Raw genomic sequence first — 25,464 nt, 5'->3', positions numbered from 1 at the left:
GTTGATTCATTCATTCAACAAACATGTGTTGTTTAAGGACTGTATACCAGGGGCTGTGGGAGAGCGGTGAGTGAGATGGCTTTCAAGGGTTTAAAGCAGGCGTCCTCAAACTACGGCCCGCGGGCCACAGGCGGGTGTTTTTGCCGTTTTGTTTTTTTACTTCAAAATAAGATATGTACAGTGTGCATAGGAATTTGTTCATAGTTTTTTTTAAACTATAGTCCGGCCCTCCAACGGTCTGAGGGACAGTGAACTGGCCCCCTGTTTAAAAAGTTTGAGGACCCCTGGTTTAAAGCAAGATCAGTGATGTGACAATGAATGGTCATCCTTAGGATTTAAAGGGTTCCCCAAAAAATGGGAGAAGGGAAAGAAGCCAGAGAAGAACTCAACAGTTAGAGGATGTGGACAGAAAACCAGAGAACAGACCGCCACACAAGTCCATCTAGGATTGGACTGCTGAGAGCATGGACTTCCAAGTCAGATGCACCTGGGTCTGAATCTCGGCTTGCTATGACTTGGGCAAATGCTTTTCTTAACCTCAGTTTCCTTATCTGTAGAATGGAAATAATAACAATCCTCAGCTCATGACTGTTTTGAAGATTCATTAAGATAATGCATGTAAAGTTCTTTGCGCAGAGCCTGGGACCTGGCAAACACTCAGTAATTCTGCGGAAGCTTCTCTACGCATCTTTCAGCTCCTACTAGTCTACAGTCAGGAACAAAGGCGTGCTCTAGGCAAAAAGCACACCCACTGCTACCAAAGAGAGGAGTAAGTCCTTGGGCGGTTATTTTGGGTCCAGCCACCTGATTGTCCCTTATTTATGGCTTGTTGGTTGTGTGTGTGCTTGGTTTTGAGGTGTCTTATGAATATTACAAAATCCTTTATTTCCTATATGAACAAAAGCAATGAGAATGTTCTACTTTACAGGAGATGTTTGCTCATAATGGAAATGCAAGTAGAGGTCATTTTTTTAAAAATTGAAAGTCAGATCATGGAGAATTTGCACGTGCATTTGAGGCAAAGCATTGGACCGTGGGGACAATGATACATATAAAGTGCTTAATAACAAGCTTGGTACACAGTAGGCACTCAAGAAATATCTTCCATCATCATCATTATACAGAAAAGAGGGAATCCTAGAGTAAGTAAAAATGATGGAGATTATGCACTCTACAGCTACCAGCCAGAGGCAAGGAAAAGTGACAAGCAAGTTGGAAAAAAATCTCAAATATGTGGCTAGGGTTGAGCATCAACCTCAGAAGCCTCATGCAAATTTAGGAGCCAACTGGGGATTGGAGACACAAGGGCTTAGCTCGAAGAAAGTGGAAATTGCCGCTTGGAGATGTTTGTTGCAAGCCATGGGCGTTCCGTGAATTTAAGGTTCCTTTGAATCTGTTCCTCGTTAAAGTGAATCTTGGGGGATTGGGGTATGGATCGCATAGATCTGTGAGCCCTTTATGGAAACCATCTGGGAAGGGAGTGTCATTTGCCTCAACAGACTCCCAGATTGATGTATTTGAAGGAAACATGCCCAAGAGAAGGCTGTATGACTGCAGCTGGGAGAAACAGTAACTTCAGAGCATAAGCTAACACCTTCTCTTCCGTGGGTATGCAAACTTACACACTGCTTGGTCACCTTAGATCCACAACAACTCATTTTTATTGACTATGCAATACGTGCCAGACAGTGTTCTAAGCATATTTCATGGCCTTTCACCAAAAACTCGATGAGCTGGACACTGTGATGTTCTCATTTTATACATCTGGAAGCTGAGACTCAGCTTGCTTCAGGGATCCATGTAGTCAATAGTGCAAGCAAGAGGTGAGCCAAGCAGTCTGGCTCCAAAGCCCCAGGCCATTAACAACTGGCCCTTTAACACCTGACCTATTTTTATGTATAAAAGCTTCTGTACTATCATCATATCGCTATCAGGGAAACACGGTCATTGAATTGACGTCAAGGAGAATTATGACCAAGACAAAGCCATTTGACGCTTAAGTGGGTGAATTCTGTGAAGCTTACGGAAGTCAAGGGAGGTGAGAAAAGGGAGCCCTGGGTATATATGTCACTTCCAGGAGATTGGCAGAAGCAGGTGAAAAGAAATAGAATTATAACTACAAGGAGCAGCCAGCCATGTAAAGGCTTGTTTCTCCTTCTCCCCAAGGTGAGGAGTGCACATTGGAAGGAAGGAAAGGAGGCTGGTAGAGGGGACGAGGATGAAAGGGAGGAAAGATGCTTCATGGCAACACGTGGGAAGGGATGGTGCTCAGGACAGTAGGGGGAGGTTTGACCTCCAGTTAGATTTGGAGCTGATTTGGGCTTTACTTGTTCACAATCCCCCGATGAATCATTGGTTAAATTTTTAGTAATCTGGACCCACGCCGAACTGAAAGCCCACATCCTCCCGGTGTGGATGGTTCATTTTCTAATTATTAGAGGAAGTGGGTATGCTTCTCAGAGCTGCTACTAAATAGCTCTGTGATCTTGAACCAATAAGTCACTTCTTGTCTCTGAGCCTCAATTTCCCCATCTGTAAAATGGCAGATTTAAACGAGAGATCCTGTGTCTTTTGCAAAGTAGTGACGTCTAATAGGAATAGAAGAATGTCCTGCTCCTTTATGAAGGATTAATTCCCTTATGGTGTGATTCTTACCTTAGAGTGGGAGAGAGGCCACAGTCACTTCCCTCCACGCTGAAGAGAGAGGTGCTGTGACCAAAACTGTAAACAAACCTGTATTATATTCATAAATGCGTATAATGTTCATTGAAATTGTCTAATTTGTTACCAGGATTCTAGGGGCCTCGTTCTAAATACTATGAAAACTCATGACCTTTATTAGCCGTATACATATCTGAGCCCCAGGAACATCATGGATATGGCTGGCTTGTTGCTGGAGAATGACATTATTGTTATCTGAACGTACACGTCCACCCATTGGTTGAGGGATTACTGAGCTCCCTAGGAGCCTCGTTCTCAGGAAGGAGGACCAAATGGTGTATTTGTGTTGCCAAGCATCAGCCATTAGCAGCATCTAATAAGCAGAAGTTCCCCTCGCCATCAGAGCTATACGATTCAGCTCAGCTAATGCACAGAGTGCCTACTACGTGTCAGACACCAAACAGGAAAGTGGGGACCATAGATACCAGTTTTGCTGATCAAGGCGTGTAACCACAATACAAAACACAAAACAGGAAACCCTGACAAGTATCTGACTATCTGGCATGCGACCATTAGGAATACAAGGGGCGCAACCCATCAGCTTGAGGGGTGTGTGTGTTTGTATGCCTCTGTGGTGTGTGGTCAGTGTGGAGGGATAGGCTGAATAAGGTAGGAGGTTTTGTGGTAGGCCCCCACAGAGAACACCTGCACAAGTCATGCTTTTATTTCATTATGGCTCTGCTATTGCTCAAGACCATATATACCTGGTGTTCCAGCAGCTCCAACACACACACACTCTCCTACCTCTAGAGTGCCTTGCTGTACACTAATGGCCCTAAACCAGCCATTTGATTCAAGATGCAGGCGATATATTATAGTATTACAGTAGCAGTTCTCCAAGTGTGGGCCAGGGGCCTTGAAGTTGCCCCTGGGACCTGTGCAGGCACACGAAGGGCCCCAGGCTCAGTTTAATGCTCTGCTGCAGCTGCCTGGAAATTCTTAATAACCTTTTTTATTTTGTTTTTAAATCTTCACCTGAGGATATTTTTTCCATGGATTTTAGAAAGAGTGGAAGAGAGAGGGAAAGACAGAAAGAAATAGCGATGTGAGAGAAACACATTAATTGGTTGCCTCCTGCATGACCTTGACAAGGGCCTGGGCCGGGGAGGAGCTTGCAACTGGAGGTACGTGCCCTTGACTGGAATCGAACCCAGGACCCTTGGGTCTTCAGGCTGACGCTCCATCCACTGAGCCAAACTGGCTAGGGCCTTAATAACCTTTGAGCAAGGCACCCCACATTTTCAGTTTGCACTGCAAACTATGTAGCTGCTCTTTGTTAATACCCTTTTGTGGGGCCTGTGAGCTTAAAACGATTTTAATAGTAAGAATAATACACAAGAATAATACATAATTTGCCTTTCCCACTCTCCTCTCACACAAGTCCATAGTGGTGTTTTCCTGAGGCTACATGACATAGATATTGCTACAGAGTGAATGCAGAAGCAGATATGAGAATCCAGCTGTTTTGTCTATAGGCAGGCACTGAAGAAACTTCCAGAAGTAAAACTGATGCCACGCTTCTCACTGTATGCATGCTGCTTTTGGAAAATATAGTCAGTTTTCAGAAAAATATGTTACTTGTGTTCTTAAAATTGTTATTAAAGGAATTAATAAATAATTTTAATTTTCCCCCTCAGTTTTAGTTTTTAATATATTAAAAAACGGATAGATACAATTCACCAAAAAATGAAGGTTTTTTTGGGTCACCAATAAATTTTAAGAGTATACAGAGGTACACAATGCAATATACAGATCATGTATCCTAGAAATGTGCCCTAGAAAACTATAGGATCTTATTAACCGATGTCACTCCAATAAATTCAATTAAAAAAATAAAGGGGTATTGAGTTCAAAAAGTTTGAGAGCCATGGTTCCATAGATAACTACTATTTTTACTAGAAGAAAGGAACCATGAAGGAATGCGATAAAAAAGACACAGTGGGTTTGTTGGCTTATACTTGCTGTATTAGTCAGGGTTCCACAGAAAAACAGAACCTTTGGGAAATGAATATAAATGGAGACTTAGAATAGGGATCAGCTCACGTGACTGTGGAGGCCGAGAAGTCCCATGACCTGCCCTCTGCCAGCTGGGGACCTGGGACAGCCAGTGGTGTCGTTCAGTTTGAGTCCCAGGGCCTGAGAACCTGGGGCCCCCGTGTCCAAGGGAGAGAAGACGGCTGCCCCACTCAGGCAGAGGGCAAATCCCCCCTTCCTCTGCTTTGCTTTGTTTTTGTCCCATTTATACTCTCAATGGACTGGACGATGCCCATCCACATCGGGGACGGCCATCTTCTTCACTTAGTCTACCAATTCACAGGCTGACCTCTCCCAGAAACATCCTCACCGACACACCTAGCAGTAATGTTTCATCAGCTCTCTTGGCATCCTTTAGCCCAGGCAAGTTGACACATAAAATTAACCATCATACTTGTTTATGCAGATAAAGATATGTCTATCCAAAGATGAGGCCCAGAGGTCATCTTTTCCTTACCTTGAACTTCTGCACAATTTCCTAAACTGTCGTCTAACACAATGCCCTTGTTTTCACTTGTTTTTCTCCTTCATAGAAGTTCCAGAGGAGCAGCTTTGGGGTTCTGTCTAGACATTGGAGCCTTCCAGATGGAGGGGCTGCTTAGAGAGGCAGAGAACACCCCTGCCCTCAGAGGGTTCCAGCAGAAGCTAGCTGCCCACTTCTGGGGGGTGCTGCCCCCTTCGGGAGGGTGCTGCCCACTTCTGGGGGGAGTTTACCCACTTCTGAGGAGGTGCTGCTCACTTCTGGGGGTGTTCACTTCTGGGGGATGCTGCCCACTCCTGGGAGGTGTTGCCCACGTGTGGAGGGGGTGCTGGAGAGGAGTTGAGCATGAGGCAGAGAATTGGACAAAGTGACCCGAGAGGTCTTTGGCACGTCTGGAATGTTAGTACATGAGAGAGTGTTTTTCCTGACCACATCCAAACACACAGGGCTGAAGTAGGAATGAATGGGTACATAACTTAAAAGGAAGAGAGAGAGAGAGAGAGAGAGAGGCAGGCTATTCTGCCATCCCCAAAACAGTGGGTAGATGCCAGAGGTCCTGGTCTTGCACAGAACGGGCAGCAGCTGGGAGGAGAACTTTCTCCGGGTCCGTGAGGGACAATGGGTGGGCAGGGCAGGGCGCAGTGGGAATGAAGTGGCATGTTCTCATTCTCATGACTCTGACTCACTGAGATTGACATTTTTTTAAAGCCACGATCTCTCCTTCCCTTTTAGGGGCCTTTGTCCTCTACTTTTAGCACCAACGTGGTGACAGCTCTCTCCCCACTTGCCCTTTGAAAATCCATCTCTTACGGGAATGCTAAGGTGTTTGCTGTTGATAGTTCAGCACATCCCCTCTGGGAAAGGAACAAGGAGATCCTGGAAACCCTGTCTTTACTGCAAGGAACAGATTTTCCATGGAGGAAATCTGAGACAGTGGGTAAGCGAATAAGGCATTTGGGTGGGTGGATCGGAGCTTTCTAGAATGTTGCCAACCGTGCCTACTGTTCTAAAGGGGTCATTGATTACATCTGACCTCCCTTCTCTGCATCTATCTTTCCCTGTCCGTCCCCATTCTTCCTCTTTTCTCCCATAAAATCTTTTACGGAGCCTCTTGTTATATCCCAGGCATTGCCTATGTACCGTACTGGGGGTTCTGAGATCCATAACGTTGTGTTCTTCATTCTGTAATTTGTGAGCGGAAACACAGGTGAGCTGATCACTGTGACAGGTGGAGGCAAAGGCTACCGGGGAAGGAGAACCAAATGCTAGGGCTCCCCGCCTGGGATGGGGGGAAGCACACTCCTGGCCTCGCTCCTAGAGGGGAAGTGGGTGTTTAGATGGGGAACGAGAGCATGAGGCGCTCCAGGTGAGAGCACGAGGCACTCCAGGCCCCGAGAGGGGAGGTCATGTGCCCAGGTCTGCACTGGTGCGTTGCTGGGCCAGCGCTGACACCCGGTTCCACAGCCTGGACCCTGGACCCAAACATAAGCAGCTCACCTGGCACAGGGTGAGGAGGAAGAGTGACCAGGAATGAGGCAACTTCACACAGCAGCAGCCCTTTAGTCACTCTGGTGAGCAGGCAGAGGGGCACACACGTAGGGAACACAGGCCAACAAAGCCGCTTCTTTGAGGTGCTGGTAGCTTGTAGTCACAGCACAAGCTGTCTGACATCCATCCATTGAGCGCCTGCCCTGGGCCAGGACAGACATCACTCCCTCCCCCTCCGGAGCTCTTCGGGACAGACTGTGCTAAGCAGGACTCGCTGTTCATGGCTCAACATCATTTCTGTAGATGCTGTGGTTGCGCTTCTCACCGCTTCCTCCGAAGACCTCCCGCCCCTCCTCCTAACAAAAACCCCCGACTCACGCCTTTTCTCTCTCCTTTCCTTCCTCCTGCCCCCACCCCAGTCAGAGGTGCGGAAGAGTTGTGAGCTGACCCAGGGCAGGTTTCCTGCGAAGAGGGGAGGCAGGGGCCCTGCGGAATCAGCAAGAGTTGACCGATGCCGGCAGCTCGCTTGACAAAGGCAGTTGGTCTCCTTTACCTGCCTGACGCCACGGCTGAGAGCTTCCTCTCCCAGAGCCAGCGGGCCCAGGGAGAGTGGCCCACCCCTCCCACAAGAATGCAAACAAACAATTGGCTATTAATTTCAAGTAGGAAGGACAGGAACCCATCCAGCCAGGAAATCTAAATTGAAGAGTGATTAAGTCATTCAAGCTCCCTGGCTGGGTTTAACTTCCAGGGCCGCAGATGGCTCTGCATTCCTCTCAGAGACTGTTTTTTTGTTTTGTTTTGTTTTTTTGTTTGTTTGGTGTTTTGTTTTGTTTTTGCCACAGGTCTTGGGAGAGGACTTCACCTTTCAATGAGGGGCCTCCTTGTTCTTATCTGGCAGCTCTCTGGGTGGGTCAGCCTGAGGACGAGGGAGCCAGACTGCTTGGCCTTGAATCCTGCTCTGCCACTGGCTGTGGGACTTTGGGCAGGTTATTTAACTCCCTGTGCCTCAGTTTCCTCATCTGTGAAATGGAAATAATAATAGGGCCAGCCTCATACTGCTGTTTTGTGGTATGATGAGAATGACATTAGTTGATATTTGTGATGTGCTTCCAACTATGTAAACGCTTTAAAGAGTTAAACTAACAAAATAAATACATGATGCAGCTGCGGGTGGTACTTGCTTCTCTCTTGTCCTTCTCTCAGGATGTTAGTGACTGGACAGAAAGAGTGGATTTAGCAAAGAGGCTTAAGGGCCAGGAACTTTGGGGTCAAACTGTCTCAGTTTAAGTCCTGACTCCACCACTTAATGAGAACTTGTCAGAGAATCTCTCAGTTTCCTTGTCTATAAAATGGGGTTATGACTGTACCTATTTCTTAGCATGGTCCTGGGGAATGAGCTGTGTCAAGTTCTCAGTATAGTGCCTGGAAATAGGAAGTATGCACTAAACGTTAGTTATTATTTTCAAGCATTCTGAAAAACAAACAGCAGCAACAGTGCTGTCTAAACACAGCAGTTTTAATGGCACACGTTACAGTCAGGCCAAAGCTAACACGCTGAGCAAATGTGGCCGCAGCCCCAGCCAGCTCCTAGAAGCTGGCCGTGCGCTAGTTAACGAACAACTTGGCAGCGTGGCGAGGTGTGGCCGAGCTCAGCTGTCCTGCCGCTGACTCCTGGCTCTCCGGCTTGCTAGAGGCGCGATGTTGGGCAAGTTAACATCTCCAAACCTCAATCTGCTTCCTTCCTCCCACCCTTCCTTCCTTTAATAAAGATTTATTGAGTGTCGACTCAGTGGCGGCACAGTGCCAGGCTCTGGGTCTTCCCCCACGGGACAGGTCAGGGATGCATCCCAGGCAGCTGTGAGGATTGGAGGAGTCACTGTCTGCTGGGGCCCAGCCTGGGACCTGGGGCCCAGTGAGCCCTGCTCAGGCTAAGCTCCTCTCAGATGTCCTCAGCTCACATCTGTACTCGGTCCCATCACCCCTTCTCCTGGCTGGTTCTCCAGCCCCGTCGAGGGGCTTGGACAGGTCCGGGGAAATCATGGTTCAAGGTTACTCGTTTGGTTTCTGTAGTGGCAAGTGAGTGGGGATATTTCCCCCCAGTAAATTTAGGATATTATTGGTAGATTGGTCATCCAAGAAATTAAAAAAGCAGAAAGCACAGTCTACTGAGTAGACTCAATTAAGATTCCCCCTTGACCTTATTTAGTCCTGGGCTCTTTTCAAAGCAAACTTGACCAACGTACAGTTTTTCTGTCTAGGACAGCACTTCCCCAATTGCACTGTGGAACACTAGATCCTCAACTGTTAATAGCATTCCATGGAAAGAAATGAAATTATTGAACGTTTCTCTCCTGCAGACCACCGCCAAGTTCTTTTTTTAAAAAAATACTTTTATTTTTATTGATTTCAGAGAGAGATAGAAACATCAATGATGGGAGAGAATCATCGATCGGCTGCCTCCTGCACACCCCACACTGGGGATTGAGTCCGCAACCCTGGGCATGTGCCCTTGACTAGAATCGAATCCGAGACCCTTCAGTCCGCAGGCTGACACTCTATCCACTGAGCCAAACCAGCTAGGGCCAAGTTCATAATATACTCATGCATATTATGCTATTGTATGCGGTATTTCCAAACATTATTTAACTAAGGGATCTTTCTCCAGCAACACTGGCCACATCCTTCCTCGGAGACCAATTTAAGAAATGTCCATCTGGGAGACCTAAGATAGACTTCATTGACGGAAGCCAGGCTGAAATACCCAAACTCTGGTAATGTGAGTATCATATTTATAAGGAGAAGTGAAACAGGTGTTGAGTGAGGGGCTGGTCTGTGTTCTTGTCAGACCAGAACTGCCCCAATTAGTGGTGGAGAACAAACGGAGAGTCTTTGTGAAGGGCGGCCATCTACACGCTGGCTGGGCTTACCTTGACTGGGGCGGACACCAGGCCCTGCTAGGGACAGTTGTTCCAGCGAATGGGGCATCTTGGCTCTACCCACTTTCTACCACTGCGGAATTCTCCTCATTTCCCACGTCCAGCAGGGAGCCTCCCGACAGTTGGTGGTTTGGATGAGAGAATATTTATCTTTCCCAAACAGCTCTGCAACTTCCTCTTCCTAAATTGGGAGGTCAAGGTGACTAAAAGTCGGGAAGAACTTACAATGGGAAAGAAAACCGTGTACTTTGTGGTTATTTCTACCTCTGAAGAGCTGTGTGACCTTGGGAAAGGACTAAACCACTTATTTTAGTCTCAATTTTTTCATCTGTAAAATGGGGATAATAATAGCATGCATGTCATAGTGTTGTCTGAAGTGTGAGAGTTGTAATGGTTACTACACTCTGTGTGTGTGTGTGTGTGTGTGTGTGTGTGTGAGAGAGTGAGAGAGAGAGAGAGAGAGAGAGAGATTGTGTCTTTTCTCCTTTTAAAGGGGCTATTAATCCCATCATGAGGGCCCCATCTTCATGACCTCATCTAGCCCTCATTACGATGGAGAAACATCCATGTGAGGAAGGCACATTGATTGGTTGCCTCCCACACGTGCCCTGACTGGGGCTGGGGGTTCAAACCTGCAACCCAGGTACGTGCCCTTGATCGGGATCAAACCCATGACCCTTTGGTGCGAGGGCCGATGCTGTAACCACTGAGCATGCAGGCCAGGGCACAGGGGGCAAGGAAAACAACTACTCTTTCTCTCCGTCCAGTGATACAGAGTGATGGAGAGGAACCACCATGAGAGAGGATTTTGGGGGGAAGAGGGTCCTCAGGGGAAAGCCAGGGTTCAGAACAGCGATTCTCGAAGTGTGGTTTGGGAACCCAGGGAGTCTCTGAAAACTGTCAGAGGCTCACAAATCCAAAACTGTGTTCATGGTAATCCGAAGATATCTTTCAGCCGTTCCTTCTCATGCTCTCAAAAATGTACAGTGGAATTTTCCAGAGGCCAAATGATGTGTGATAACACCACAGATTGAATGCAGAAGTGGTTGAGAACCCAGCTGTCTTCTATTATACCAGAACTTAAAGAGATTCGCAGAAATGTAAATCAATGCCATTCTTCCCCTGACTTAGAAAAATACATAGTGGTTTTTCATAAACTATGTGATAGTTTTATTATAGTTATTTTATAATAAATTAATTTTAATGTTTCATTTCAAATCCAGGAAGTATTGATAGATATAACCCACACACACAAAAGCCCTTCGGGTTCCCCAATAATTTTTAAGAGTACCCTGAGACCAAAGTGTGTGAGAACCACTGAATTAGGGCACAAAGGCTAACAAAATGTTCGGGAAAAAAAGGTGAAGATATAGAGATTTTTGCTGATGATGGACTATGAGTTGTAGAACAATGATTAATTGATTAATTCCAATGGGTTAAATCTGAAAAGAAAAGAAAAAAACAACAGGATACACACTGTTAAATGTGTATAAATTTTTTGGGGGGACACCCTGTACAATCAGATGGAATTAAATACCAGCGCTTTAGAATGGATGACATATTTTCAAAGACAAAGAAGAGAGTAAAAAAACCAACATACAGGAAATACCCAATTGCTACCAAGAAAAGGGTGTGAAAACTGTTTTATTTGTATCATCCAAACTTCTTCCAAAAAACAAACTTCAGGCTCTCAATTTCCTTCTGGAAGTTAAAAAGAGCGCAGAAGGAAGGAAAGCTATTTTTCATTTGTGCATTAAGCTTTGCTGCTGGGCCAAAGGTCACTGATTTTACACCCTGGTGTTAGATCAGATGCTGAGCTTATTCTCCAATAGTCCTGTTGTTATGGATGGTGCAATACTGCTGATGTATAGTGTGGGCTTATGCAAGTTCTATATCTCGATGAGTATTTCTCATGAGTAACTACATTAACTTATTTTATGACTGGAGCTCTGAGGGCCTGAAAAACTGTGTGTTCCTGGGGGACCTACCTCTACTCCTCACAACCTCTGTGCCAGGCATCAGCAAAGGATCTTTCCAGGGCCTCTGTGTGTTCCATCTACATAAAGGAGCTAAGTTATGGAAAAGTATGAGGCTTTCCTTCACTGGCATACATTTTTTTGACACAGTATGAGACGCTGAAGTATTATGGAAGGAAGTCCAACCTGGAGATTAGACCTTGACCACCTGAATTCAGTTTATTTCCTACCTATGATAGATCAGATCCCAAGGCATTAAATGCCATGATTCTGTAAAACGGAAGTGGGTTTCCCTAATATTCTGGGATGGATGCAATCAGGCCTAGAAGGAGTACAGTGTCGCTCAAGAGCACTGAATTGGCATCAGGGATCCCGGTCCTGTCCGTTCTTGTCTGTGTATAACTTTGGATGAACACCTAACCCCGAACTCAGTCTGGTAAGTCTTTGGGGATAGACGTGCGTCACGGGGATGGCGTGGGCAGGCACTGTTACGGGAACAAAGGAAAAGTAGCAGAACAGGCCTCTGGGTGCACAGGAAGTGGATGGTACTTTTGATCCCAAGGCCCTGGGGGGCCTCTGCGTCTTTGCCCCGTCTTGAGACGTGCCAGCCTCCCTTCTCTAGCTGCATCGCTGGCAGGGGAATGGGTGAGTAGGTTGGGAACAAGAGAAGGAGGGGGTAGGGAGTGCCCGGGCTTGTGGCAAACTGGAAGCTGCGTGCCCTCTCTAAGGGGAGCAGGGTGCCCCAGCTCTAGCTGACGGTGGCCGTGCGGGCCCGCAGCGTGATCAACGCCAGGTCTTCCAGGGTGTTCAAGGCAAGCCGAAAACCATTTTTTTTTTGCATGACGTTTTCTGATGGTCACATGTGAGCCATTACTTTTTTTAAAATGTTGACGTGCTGGGGATCAAAAGATAAACACGGAATGTACCTTTACCTGGGCCACGGGTAGCCCATCTGCAGCTGCCGGAGTCTGGAGTTCAGATGGTCATGACCTCTTAGCTTTTGTTCTGGATTCCTGCTACAGTGTGTGTGCGGGCCGTGCGCAGGTTCACATTCCTGAAAAGGAATCTGATGGCTCAGGGTACCTTTTGCATGCCAGCGTTTGTCACAAAGTTTGGCTGCGTTTGGGTCAGGTGCTGAAAAGGGGCCGCCAGAGGCCTACCTTGTCAGCAGACACCTGGATTGGGCCAAATTCCATTTCAGAGGCTGGTGTGCCTAATAAAGGCCTAGAATGTCCTCTTCCATAAACGAGCGTTTAAATAGAGTGATCTGTATTGGTTTGTCCTTAAAAAAAAATATTCTGTTTCTTAATAAGAAAAGGCAAGGTTCCAGTGACCTTTAGTTTGAATTTCGGTAAAAATTTGGGTGATGACAAGTACAATATATTAACCATCCTTAGGGCAAAGTCCTGATTTACACCAAAATGTCAGCTACTTCTTATTTTAAGAAAATCCCGTGTACAGCCCGGCCAGTGTGGCTCCTTGGTTGAGCGTCGACCCATGAACCAGGAGGTCGCCGGGTTCCATTCCCTGGCAGGGCACATGCCTGGCTGCAGGCTCCATCCCCAGTAGTGGGTGTGCAGGAGGCGGCCGTTCTTATCCACGATTCTCTCTCTCTCTCCCTTTCCCTTCCTCGATCTCTAAGAATCAATAAAAACATATTTAAAAAAAAATTAGCAACCTCTAGGGTTAGAAGAGACTTTAACCTCTATAAACCTCCGTTCCAGTCTCTGAATACGCTTTTATGGCATCGCCACAGAGTTGGCATCGCCTACATTGTGAGGGAGTGTACTTCTCCCAGAGGGAGCTTCTTTTATCCTTGGATAGGCCTGGTGAGTATGTTTTAGCTTTTTTTTTTTTTTTTTTTTTTAATTGCACAGTGCCCAACCAGCCATAAGCACTCAGTATAGAATAAATTTTTGCTAAATGAATCCACTTATCCCTTATCATCATGTACTGTGTGCACGGGATGTGCCAGGCACTGTTCCAGAATTCGGGGCAGTATTCGTGAACAGAACAAATCCATGATCTTGTAGAGTTGAGTTTGCCTGGGAAGTAAGAGGTGGTGCAAGCCATTTTTCTAAAGAAGTAAATTGTGTGATATGTTACAAGTCACAGATGCAATGGGAAAAGAAAAAAGTAGAGTTGACTGAAGGTGGGGGAGGGAGGGAGTTACCATTTTAAACAGACCCAGTCGGATGGACCTCATTGAACCAGGGACTTGAAGGAGACGAGGGAGTTTGCAACATTTAATGACTGTTCCCCGGTCAGTCTTCCTGTTGCCTTGTAGAAATAGTTTCCTTTTCACCTCCGGGACCTGCGGGATAATGGTAGTAATAATAGCTTAATATCTGTTGAACCCCAGCAGAAACTCGAAGCACTTTCTCTGTATGAATTCATTGAATCCTCCTAACAACCCTACGCGATAGCTACTATGTTTATACCCATTTTCCTGGTTGCAAACTGACACACAGCACAATTAAGGAACTGGGCTCTCTCCCCCTGCAGCTCAGAGAAAGATGTGGCACCCAAGCCTTCACCTTCCGGCTCCAGGCTTTGGCGCCTAAGCCCCTGGAACAGCTGCCTGGGAGACATAGCTCACATTCCCTCCAGACCACACTGCCCCCTCAAGCCTTTCTTTCTCTCTCAGGCACGTGCCTGGGGCCGCGTTCCTTTCAGCGTATGTGATTCTTGGGATAAGATTTAAAGTGTCTCCATCATGCAGGGGTTTGTTCTGAGAATACCTGAGCTTTCACCGATGTCACTGGACAAGTGGGGCACCCAGAGCTTCATCAGTGGGGCACACCCTGACCAGCCCCTTACGAGGTATTGTAAGGCCACAGTGATAAAAATAAACACGATTCTCTGCCTTCCTCCCCCCAGTTCTGACTTAAAAAGACGTATCTTTTCTTCAGCAAATGTCGCTGTGGTTTCAAAGCCTAAGTGTGATGTGTAAGTGGGCAGCATTTTTAAAGTATTTCCTGCTCAACCATAGGGTGAACTTATGCAAGCCGGTGGGTCCTGAAAAACAGCTGCATCTAATTCTTAACACCTGCAAAAAAAAAAAAAAAAGTTTTGAAAATAATTTTACGGTTTTTTTATTTTTTAAATTTTGGGATTGGTTGGTGTTTTGTTGTTTCAGAACTCCGAGGGACCTTCCAATTCATGAAACCTTCCGCTGGAAAGAGAATCTGGGAGCTCTCAAAGCGTGTGCAGATCTAAGGGCCAGACTTCCCTGAAGCGATACTTTCACAAATGCACTTAGAACAACTGGAACGGGCCATGGGGCTGCTCCTTAGAACAACAGACGCTCTAATTCTCTAGGGAGACTGGGCTTCTCGGTGGTGTTTCTAGTCCGGGGTGAGGGGTGGGGAGGGATGATCCCGTCGTGGAGCTGGGGGGGGGGGGGGAGACGCGGGTGTGTGGTCCTGTGTGAGGGAAGCGCAGCACTGGGCTCGCAGACCTGATGCATCCTCCCAGGCTTTTCAAGTTCAAGAGTTGGATTTCCTGAAATTGTTGAACTGGATGTAAGTGCAGGCGCCCCCTTCCCCCTTCTGCCCCCCTTCCCTCCCTGGCAGCGCGAGAGTGGCTGCTGGGGAGGAGTGGGATGGAGGGAGGTGGGGACCCTCGGAGAAAAACTGAAGCGATGAACACTGAACAGGAAAAGTGGGAGGAGGAGGGGGGTGGAGAAGAGGAGGAGGAGGAGGAGGAGGAGGGGGAGGAGGAGGAGGCTGTAAGATGAGAGAGGAGGGAAACGTGTCACCAGCTCCGCAGCCGCCTGGTTTGTTGACTCGCGCTGGAGAGGACTTAAGGCTGGACGGGACCCCGCGCGGGCAGAGCTGGGAGGGGACGGAGGAAGGAGAGCTGGGCAAAGCGCGGGGGGAGAGCCCCCCAAATCCCTCATTTCTCTCGGGTGAGAAAACTTTCCCGGGAAGACCGGAAACTTTTTCCTAGGCGCGGCGCGCGGCGTCTGGGGAGGCGGCGAGCCGCGGGTGTGCACGACTCCAAGTGACTCACGCCGGGGACCCCGCGAGGGTGCGCGGGTCAGTCTCGGGAGGGGCCGGAGCCCTCGGCTCGGCAGTGGCACAGGATTGAGAACAGAATTTCCCGGCACCATCCGGTGGGCCACAGGGAAAGGGGACTTGGGGAAAGCGTCACGTTTGGGGTCAACCAGCTGGGGATCCTCCAATCAGACGCCGCCGGCGGGCGTAGAGGATCGTGGGGCCGGGAGAAGGCGCGCCCCGCGTCCGCGATTGGGGTGGGCGAGGCACCCATGCGGGCTTGGGGTGGGGGGTGCCGCCGATCGTGGGACCCAGGCTGAGCCCAGAGACCGAAAAGGAAAGTTTGCTCGTCTCTCTCATCCTCCATAGGCCGGTGGGGCAGATCGCTGCCGTACTCGGGCGCGGGCGACTCTGCGCCCCCAACAGCCCATCTTTTCCTGCCGCCCCCTTTTTCCGGAGGGAGGCGTGGGAGGGGAGGGCAGGGAGCGCTGCCGCTTTGTCCCGCGCGCAGCTGGACCCGCGCCGACTGGGGGCCGGGGCGCAGCCCGCGGGACGCCCGGCTGGGGCTGGCGGTTCCCGGCGCCGGCGGGCGTCCCCTTTCGCTTCATCTTTCCCGCCCGCCCTCCATTCGGCTGGGCTTTCCCCTGCGCGCCTACTGTGCGTGCGCCGTGTGCTCACTGCGCACAGGGGGCGCTCGGACCCCCCCTTCCCAGTGCTCTTCCTAGCCGCTGCCGCCCCGGATCGGATCGGGTCGGGTTGTGTACTTGAAGACTGTGCTTCAGGAATCGGCTCTGGGGTGCCTCCCTGGTCGGCAGTAGGGTTTTCCCCTCTTCTACCCGGCCCCTGCCCTCGGTCACACGCCGCCGCCTCTTCCCCCGCGGTGGCGGGAACCCGCGCTCCGTGCGTCAGCAGAACGGCGGTATTTATAGATGCCGCTGCGGCCCCGCGGTGCGCAAGGTTTCAATTACTGCGATGCGCTCCGCTAGACCGACGGCTCGGCTCCCGCTCCGCGGCGCTGCAGCACGTCGCTTCGCAGACCCGCACGGACAAAGCTCTAGGCTGGAGGCTCCAGGCGTCCTGACTGGGGGGCGCAGCTCTGGACCAGAGGAGACGTGCACATTCCAATGACCCATGCAAAGGACCAAAGCAGTCAAGGGCGCTACAGGTCCAGGTGACCTCCATCCTCTGCCCTGCACTCCCACCAAAGGGTGCTCACTGGTCAAGCTTTGGAGACCGCCCCTTTTGACCTCCGGTGGGTGACTCTGAGCACCCTGCTTTGCAGACTTGACATTCCGTTGGCCTACATTGCAGCGAAATGTCACAGTGCTGCGCTCCGGTACACTGTTCTGGGCTAGAAAGCTCTATTATTGACAACAGGCAGAGGCAAGTGAGTCAGAAGGGGAAATGGAGCTTGCAGAAACGCATTGAGCCACATTTTAAATTTAGCTCGCGGGTGAAGGTTCCTAGTGCGACCCAGGGTGGTGCGCTCTAGCCTGGCTGGCCTGCCTTCTCTGCTTGCAGGTTTGAGCCCCAGAATCTGACCTAGGGTGCTGTGCAGAGCCTAGAAGGTGTGGAGCAGATAAAGGAGACAGTGTTTGGTCCATTCACAAAGTTGTCTTCGGGTTTTCCAACCCCAACCACGGTCCTCTCGGTATTGTAGTGATGCTTCTAACAGCCGGAAGCATTCATGGTGTGGAAAAGAAAGGCATTCGCCGTAAGTGTGTCCAGTTGGCTTATTTCTCAAGGCTTCAGTGTAGACGAGCTTGTTTCTGAATGAGACCTCATTTCTTTCAGATCCAGAGGGTTATGGGCGTATATTTCAAGGGGTAAGATTGTGATAATAGTCTGTATTTAAACATTACAAAAATGTTCCCTATTTTAAAATGGTTCAAAGTCACACACACGAGATGGAGTTGAGAATGGATTCCAGATTGGTTACGCCAGGCTTACAGTGCCAGCCTGTGCTGGAGCTCTCTCCCTTCAGCTCCTCAGATGTTGATTAGATGTATAGTTGATTAACCCCTTAGCTCCCTCCCTCCCTCCCTTCCTTCCTTCCTTCCTTCCTTCCTTCCTTCCTTCCTTCCTTCCTTCCTTCCTTCCTTCCTTCCTCCCTGTCTCATAATACACAGAATGGCTCAATTATTGAAAGAAAAAAAAAAAAAACGCCCTGGTTGGTGTCCTCCCATGCCCGGAAAGGTTGCTGGTTCGACTTCTGGTCAGGGCACATGCCTGGGTTTTGGGGCTGGAGCCCTGGTTGTGTGTGTGTGTGTGTGTGTGTGTGTGTGTGTGTGTGCAGGAGGCAGCTGGATGTTTTTCTCTCACATTGATATTTCTCTCTCTCTCTCTTCTCTCTCTCTCTCTCTCTCCCTCTCCCTCTCCCTTCCTCTCTCTAAAATCAATAAAAACATATTTAAAAAGAAAAAAGATTCTAATATTGTCTTTAGAACGTTGTTACCCTGCTATATGAAAACTTTATGCTGGCAATCCAACCTATATATCATAATCTTTTTTGTTCATTGGTGACATATATGCAATATTTAAACTATTTTTCAATAGAAATTTGAATTTAGTAAGGACTTAGTGGCTTTCTTAATTATTTCTCTATCCTAAGGGCTTGTATGCATGTGTATACATTTCCCTGTGCACTGCCCTTTGTTGGTAAAACGTACCAACATCTTTCTTGAGTTGCAGCCTTTTTTCTTGTAATCTTTTTGCAGAGCTAGATCAATACAGAATTGATTGGAGAAATGGAGTCTGAGTCCCTCGGAAAGTTCCCTACTGTGTTTAACATCCGTCATTAAAAGGTTGTTGCCTAGAGTTGCCTCTCCATGCAGAATGCAAATGCGTGTTAAGAGCAAAGCTTAATAGAAACAACCAGCGTGAATGAATATCACAGTTGCTGAAATTTGGGAATCAAACGTTTTGTGGGGTTTTATGGGGGATGGGGTTAGGAATTTGGCAACAGAGAGAATGGTGACCGGTTAAGCAGAAGGCACAGTTTTACAAGGAAGATTCCACTTTGGTGCCTATAAGGAAGAGGGGAATGTGGATGGTGCAAGGTGATGATGGGGCAGTAGAGGTGAATTTGAATCAATTTACATGCTTGTTAAGGGCTGGGGATCTAAGGTTTGCTTTGAAGCTTGCCCAGTTAAATGAGCTAACTGATGTATTGGGCAAATACTGTGAGCCAGGTACAGCCACGGTTAGGTTATCTGAGCCACCCAACAACCTGAGCAGATAGATATTCTATTCTCTGTGTTAATATGTGAAAATGGAGGTGTAAAGAGGTTCGTAACTTAAGTTAATGTCACACAGCCATTAACCTAAGCTCCTTGTCCTTCTCAGGACATTCTGACATCTAACCTTGAAGGCCTTCCGTGAAGAACCCAGGGTCCCAGGTACTCAGGAAGGGCCTAGTGGTTCACGTGGAAGTTTCTGGATCGGAAGTCAGGACCAGAGCAGCGAAGGAGCTCTGAGATGAGGGCATAGGAGGTGGGTGGACAGTAGGGGGACTGAGGGACAGTCAGGATAGTCCTCAGTAGTTATTCCACGGAAGAAGGAGAGAGGCCCCGTAGGAAGTGTGAATATGGAGTTACTAGCCCTGATCTGGCAGGGGATGGCTGTCAAGTTGCAGAGCGGGACCCGCAGAGCAGGACCCGCAGAGCAGGACCCAGCGGCTGGCGTGCCAGACGAGGTGCCCAGAGGGAAGATGGGGGTGGGGGGGGGGGTAGGAAGTCCCCTTGACCTCCTTTGGCATATGAATTAGGGAGCCCCGTGAGACCTGCTTTCATTTTCATTGGACTTGGCCCTTTAACATTTGCCCAATTACTCTCTTTAAATATTCTTTTCTTATGCTTTGCCAGTTTGTGGCCTTTGTAGGTCAATTCTTGCATTTTATTTAGAGGAGAAGGGAGGGAGGGAGAGGGGGAAAAAAAAAGCAAGGATTACTGATTACCAAAATTGGATTAAGTCTGTCTGGCAGGGTTTAAAGAAATAGTGTTTACTCTCTAATTACCATCAACTAGGAATTTAAACGGTCTATTAAATTTGACTTTTTTTTTTTTTTTTTTAAAACCCTCGATTGTTCCAGCTCTAACATGTTCTGGGATTTGGGAGGCTTTTGCTATTCTTCAAATGTATAGAGAAAATTCTCTGCCTCCCCCCACCCCGCTTTTTAAACATATTATATTCCTGTAGCAGGATAGTAAATATTATATATACTGGTTTCGTTAAAAAGCGGAAGCTTGCCCGGCCAGCATGGCTCAGTGGCGGAGCATCGACCTATGAACCAGGAGGTCACGGTTCGATGCCCAGTCAGGGCACATGCCCGGGTTGTGGCTTGATTCCCAGTGTGGAGTGTGCAGGAGGCAGCCAATCGATAATTCTCTCTCATCATTGATGTCTCTCTCTCTCTCAATCTCTCTCTCTCTCTCCCTTCCTCTCTGAAATCAATACAAATATATATATTTTTAAAAAGCAGAAGCAGGTGCAGCCGGCTCTGCCAGCCTCTGGAGAGCAAGCCGTTCATCAAGTTCTTGGTCAGAAATTTAAGGAGTCCTGAGCGATGCCTTTTGGATGGAGTGTGGCTTGTTCCTTCTCCCCCTGCCCCCGTAGTAAAAGGATAGGCCTAGAATGAAAATCAACCACCGTTACTGTGTGTTTGAACTTTGGAAAAAAGGTATGAGCATTCCTTATCAAAGTGGGTGGTGTGTGGGCGTGGGACTCGGCTGAGGCGAGTTGAGGCATCCAGGGTGTAAACCTTAAGGGTATGACCCTGAGGGAATGCCTCGCTGGCCTGACCCTGTTCTCCTGGGCCCTCGTGTGCTCATGGGTCAACTGTGCGTTGAAGGGTTTGGGGAGCTATGAAACTCATCGAAAGATCGCTCTCCCTCTTTCTAAAAATAGGTTTTTATTGATTTTTCAGAGAGAGAGAGGAAGGGAGAGATGGAGAGAGAGAAATGTCTATTGGCTGCCTCCTGTGCGCCCCCTACTGGGGGTTGAGCCCGAAACTGGGGCATGTGCCCTGACCTGTAATTGGCAACCTTTTGGTGCATGGGATAATGCTCAACCAATTGAGCCACACCAGCCAAGACTCTCTCTCCCTCTTTAAAAAAAAAATGTATTTATTTTTTTACTTATTTATGTGTTCACTGGTTGATACTTGAGTATGCCCTGACTCGGGAACAAACACGCAACCTTTGCATCTGGACAACGATCTAACCAACTGAGCTCCCAGGACAGTACTCTCTCTTGAACTTGGCCTGTGGGAAAACCTGGTCAACATCTACCCGTTCCTGCCCAAACTACCTCGCATAATTATTGAAACAATTTATTTTGCGTATAATCATAGGTTACATAAAAGCACGTGTTTACCTCTCCAGGCTTTCATCTCTTTCCCTCTCCTCAATTTTGAGGTGTAGATTCCTGTCATGCACCCTTCAGTGTTCTGTTTCACTTTAGGGCTTGCCAAACACCAGCAATACCTCCAGTTTCTTTTCTTTCTTTCTTTTTTAAAATATATTTTTATTGATTTCAGAGAGGAAGGGAGAGGGAGAGAGAGACAGAAACATCAATGATGAGAGAGAACCATTGATCGGCTGCCTCCTGCACAAGCCACATGGGATGGAGCCCACAACCCGGTCATGTGCCCTTGACCTGAATCAAACCCGGGACCCTTCAGTTCGCAGGCTGATGCTCTATCCACTGAACCAACACTGGGCAACACCTCCAGTTTCTTGCTTCTTTCCTCACTGGTTCCAGAATTTTCTCCAGTTGGTTGGTTCTTTTGGACACAGGTTGGGTTCTGTTTTCTTTTCTTTTTTTTTTTAATAGTTTATTGATTTTAGAGAGAGAGGAAGGGAAGAGGGAGAGAAAGAGAGAGAGAAATTTTGATGTAAGAGCATAGTAATATCCATCAGCTGCCTCATGCATGCCCCCTACCAGGGATCGAGCCTGCAACCTGGGCATGTGCCCTGACTTGGAATCAATCCCGCAACCTTTTAGTGCATGGGACTACGCCCAGCTGGTGAGGTACACCGGCCAAGGCCAGATTCCAAGTTTTGTTGAAGGCATCTGTATCAGCAGTTAGATTTCAAGCACATACTAGCGTTAAGGGACCACTTGGGCTCCCTCAGCCATCCAGGAACTGGACTAGGCGTCAGCTGAAGCTGAGCCTGGGAGAATACCCGCGCGCATTTGTTTTTTTGTCTTTTTCCCCAAGGACTAGGGCAAAAACCCAGCAAGGGCTGTGATGTGTGTCTGCGTTATTCTGCACTAAGCTGCCTGACGCCCTGCCACAACCTGCTCATGACCTCAGTGGTGTAAACCCTCCGTGGAAAGCCTTTTACACTTGCTGGTTCTTTCTGAACACGGCTTTGGAACGGGTTTGGGACCGCTCCCCAGTGGTCTCTGGGGGAGGCCACGTCAGCTCCTGCCGTCATTTTGGAGAACTCCGCTGCGGCTTGCTGGCGGCTGGCGGCTGGGCCCACCGCCGTGGGAGCCCCGTGGCCACTTTCATTGTGAAGATCTGGAGTCGGAATTAGTGGGCAAACACGGGAATCCTTTGTGGTGTTCGGAGATAGTTAAAATTATTGTTGACCGACAGGACAATCAGTTCCTTCTAGGCTTCCCCAGAGCTCTCAAACCACCCCAATGTCCCCACAGGCCGCACTCCCCTGCAGAACAGGCCGAGGCAATGGGGACCTCGCCCTTTTCGGCTGACCTTCCCTTGGTGTTGCCTTGCAACTCGAGTAGGGGATTTCACCTCTCTGCCTCTGTCTTGTTTCCACTGCCTTCAGTGACGGCCCATGGTGCCCAGCTGCATGTATAACGTGGCTTTGGAGTGTTTCCTGCGAGCCCCCGAGCCCCTGGGGCACGGGAGCCCAGACTCCCTTCTCCTTTGCCCCAAACGGCTTCCTCTCCTCAGATCCTGGCACCCAGTGGGCCTGCCGCCGTCTGGTGTTGCATGCACCGGAGTTGAACTCGTGACCTCCGGGAGACGACGGCTCTGAGAGCCCCTTCGGCTTTTTGACCCCCCTGATGTTCAAGGCTCTCAGGCCTTGACTGCATGACCCGGGAGAAGGTTCCTTTCCCTTCATCTCCTTGTCTTCTGAAAAGGCGTTTCATCTGCCCGTGCAGCCGAGAGAGAGAGCGCAGCTAAGTCTTAATAAGTAGCACATGTCCGTCTCGAGCACATGTCCCCGTCGTTAAAACTCCCGGCGGCTGCCAGACAGTAGCGTCGGACGGCTCTGTCCCCGACCGAGGCTTTATGTACGTTACGTGTCAGAAGTGTAATTGCTCCCATAATGGCCAGTTAAGCTCCCGCTGGCTGATGTCTAGACTTTGGGTTTGCCGTCTGCGACAGGCCCTGCAGAATCACCCTGGATGGCGTGCACGGGCCACGCCCCAGCGATTTGCACTCCGAGAAGCTCGGTGCTTAAACGTGAGGCTTAGAGATGAGTCAGTAAGATGTGTGGTTCTTCCCCACAGTTTTGCTTGACTGGTACCAAGGCGGGGGCGTTTTCTGGTGATTACACAGTGGTTTGCAGGCCCGGGGGGTGGTGATGGGGTGATGCAATAGTCCTCGCTAGACGACGGGTCTAAGCTGTCAGTGCCCGGAGTCCTGTGGACCTTTAGCGGACGCCGTTAAGCGGAGATAGACCCTCGAGGCTGCATCCCGTGTGCGCAGTGTTTACTGCCTCACGCATTCGGACTTCCAGCCTCTTCAGTCTGCACTCGGTTTCCAGTGAAGTGCTGAGAAAGTTGCCTCATTCTTCCTGGGGAGCCTTTTCCGTAGTCCAAGCGTGACCTTAACCTTTTCTCCTTTGTAGAAGTGAGTGTCTGTCCCTCGGCCGCCCTTTGTCTCCTAAGAGTTGGGAAGTCGGTCCTCGATCAAAACAAACAGGCTGCACTGTGCAGAAGGCGTGTCCCCTCTGCCAAGTTTGTAGGCCCCACTAGGCAGCAAACAGACCCAGGGTCCACGGTCAATAATACTTAGGTGGCCGGCGTGGCTCGGCGGTTGAGCGTCGACCTATGAACCAGGAGGTCACGGTTCGATTTCCAGACAGGGCACATGCCCGGGTTGTGGGCTCGATCCCCAGTGGGGGGCGTGCAGGAGGCAGCCGATGGATGATTCTCTCTCATCATTGATGCTTTTCTCTCTCTCCCTCTCCCTTCCTCTCTGAAATCAATAAAGTTATTTAACAAATAATCATGCTTAGGTGGATCTGAGTTCAGTCCACTATGAAAGGGAATGTTTCTGGTCCCTTGGAAATGGGAAGACCGTTCTCCCTGGTGGCTTGAAAGCCCACGTTTCATTCCGTCACTCAAGACTACTTCCTGGGCGCCTTCCCCGTGGCCAGCGCTGCGCCCACAGCAGGAGGCTGCAGTGACCGAGACGGGCAAGGTCTGTGACTTTGAGGAACTTGCAGGCTCTCAGGGCTGGTCAGACCGTGAACATGTAAACAAACACGGTGACTTCAGCCCGCTTCCTAAGTGCCGTGAAGAAACACAGCCTCCTTCCTGTAAGGCGCGGAGAGCGCTCGCTGCCTGGATAAGGTAAGAAGCTGTCGGTGACCTTCGAGAGGGGAAGCCGCAGGTGGCGTTCAGCTCACGTCTCTGCACTGGCAGACAGTGTTGCTTCACGGAGGGGTTAGGAGCTCACTCAGGCCCTGGAGTCAGATAGCATTTGACTCTGGGTCCCTCTTACCAGTCTTCTGACCTTGGGCAGCTTCATTCCCGTGCTTCAGTTTCTTCCTCTGCAAAATGGGAATAATAAGGCCTACCTCACGGGTGTAGGGTGGAGGTGAACGGAGATGGCAGGTGCCGAGAGTCTTGGTGCCCTCCGGCCATCATGACCAGCCTGTGACGATAGATACTATATTCTTATCAGCAGTAAATGTGATAAAACAGTCGATGACAGGCAGTTGATTTGCAAAATGGTCTCGCTGGTCTTTGAAAACCTACTTCTGAGTTGGTGTCCGTCCAGTGGGCGGGGCGTGGTGTGGAGTTCAGACCCCGTTTCTCAGGTTGGCTCGGTGGGTTCTGTTCGCTGAGTGTTTCTTTCAGCCACAGCCCGGGCGCGGCTGGCGGGGCCTGTTGGAACCCTGTAGATCTGTGGGTTCAACACAAAGGGGAATGGAGGACTCGGGTGGTGGGTCAGAGTGAGATGAGACCGAGAGCTGGTCAGTTAAGAGGCTGGCCAACTAGATGATGTGGCAGGTGGGAGTGGAAGCCTCGGCTGAAGGTTCTGGGTTTGCACTGTGCCGCTTGCTCTCTCAGAGGGGCCCGGGCTCTCAGGTAGGGGCTGAATGTGTACCTGGCGATGCTGAGAGATCATCGCGGCCATCGATGAGGCTGAACTCTTAATTGATAAGTCAGAAGCCCCAGGGAAGGGAAGGGACTGGCCCGAGCCCACAGTGGCAGCGTAGGCCTTGGGTAAAAGGTGTGAGCAGGCTGGTGGCCGCAGCTGGGATGGGATCCAGTAAAGGTCACACACCTATAGGTCAGGCTCCTAAAGTGCTCGTCGGCTTGGCGAATTCATCGCCAACACTTACACAAAAGTCGGGTGATTTTGCATCCCTAACAATCGGGATTTCTGGCTTTTCCTGAAAAATTCAGATCTGGCAAAAATTGGGCTTCTAGCCTGAGATGGTAAAAACCAGATTGGACCGAGTCGTGGCTGCCTCCCGCAAGCGGGTGGCGTTGGAGGAAACGAAGGCAGGCCAGGGAGCTGGCAGCCGTCGCCGGAGGTGAGGGTGTTGAGTGGACGGACTGTCATGGACAGAGCGCTGAGCTTGGGACCGGATCAGAAGCCACGTTGGAAGCCC

The 25,464-nt window shown here is 49.2% G+C and overlaps 1 protein-coding gene across 1 annotated transcript in view; it reads left to right on the top strand.

The window, feature by feature from the left end:
- The first annotated feature begins 15,461 nt into the window (after positions 1 to 15,461).
- The window catches only part of PRR5L (proline rich 5 like), a 64,944-nt gene continuing 54,941 nt past the window's right edge, over positions 15,462 to 25,464 (top strand). Inside the window, exon 1 of the mRNA XM_028153615.2 lies at positions 15,462 to 15,549. The gene's annotated coding sequence lies outside the window, so the exon portion shown is untranslated. The remainder of the gene's footprint in view (positions 15,550 to 25,464) is intronic.

Source organism: Eptesicus fuscus, chromosome 13 (assembly GCF_027574615.1).
Source record: "Eptesicus fuscus isolate TK198812 chromosome 13, DD_ASM_mEF_20220401, whole genome shotgun sequence".
Lineage (NCBI taxonomy): Eukaryota > Metazoa > Chordata > Mammalia > Chiroptera > Vespertilionidae > Eptesicus > Eptesicus fuscus.
This window is presented reverse-complemented; position numbering and strand designations above follow the sequence as displayed.